The sequence below is a fragment of the Triticum dicoccoides genome, chromosome 5B (assembly GCF_002162155.2).
Source record: "Triticum dicoccoides isolate Atlit2015 ecotype Zavitan chromosome 5B, WEW_v2.0, whole genome shotgun sequence".
NCBI lineage: Eukaryota > Viridiplantae > Streptophyta > Magnoliopsida > Poales > Poaceae > Triticum > Triticum dicoccoides.
In genome coordinates this window covers 247,061,987-247,063,043 of record NC_041389.1, presented here as the reverse complement: position 1 = coordinate 247,063,043, position 1,057 = coordinate 247,061,987, and positions in this window count along the sequence as shown.

Here is a 1,057-nt window from a genome sequence, read left to right as displayed (position 1 = left end):
CGAACTTCGATTCTGAAGAGTTCAAAGCTTTTTGCGCTTCCCAAGGCACGAGGGTCGATTACGCTTCGGTCGCCCATCCCCAGTCGAATGGACAGGTTGAACGAGCGAATGGATTGATTCTCAAAGGGATGAAGCCTCGGTTAATGCGTGACCTCAAGCATGCGGCAGGGGCTTGGGTCGACGAGCTCCCATCGGTGCTTTGGGGGCTGAGGACAACCCCCAATCGGTCAACTGGACGGACTCCATTCTTTTTAGTCTAGGAGCCGAAGCCGTTTTGCCGAGCGATTTGCTCCACAACGCTCCCCGAGTCGAACTCTTCCCAGAAGAAGAAGAAGAGCAAGCTCGACAAGATGCAGTCGACCTCTTGGAGGAGGAAAGAGAGATGGCCTTTATCCGGTCGACCATTTATCAGCAATACTTACGTCGATTCCATTCCAAGAACGTAAGGGGTCATGCATTCCAGAAGGAGACTTGGTCCTCCGAGTGGATCAGCAAAAGCCACACAAGCTCGCACCCGCTTGGGAAGGCCCTTTCGGCATCACCAAGGTGCTCCACAACGGAGCATACCGTCTCTTCAACGTCGAACACAATAAAGATGAGCCGCGCGCCTGGAATGCGGATCGGCTCCGCCCCTTCTATTCTTAAATATTTAGACTGATCAGTTGTAATAAGAGATACCTTTTGGTTCGACTATCAAAATACATAATTTACTTCTTCCGAATGATTGTTGTTTATTTCTTTTATGTACATTACCTCAGCCGCAAATCTACTTTGCCTAAGTGATAAAAATCCTACCGAGTGATGAGTCTGTATCTCACTCGGGGGCTTAGCTGCAGCCTAGTGCTCGCCTAAGTGATAAAAATCCTACCGAGTGATGAGTCTGTCTCTCACTCGGGGGCTTAGCTGCAGCCCAGTGCTCGCCTAAGTGATAAAAATCCTACCGAGTGATGAGTCTATCTCTCACTCGGGGGCTTAGCTGCAGCCCAGTGCTCGCCTAAGTGATAAAAATCCTACCGAGCGATGAGCCCGCCTCTCACTCGGGGGCTTAGCTGCAGCC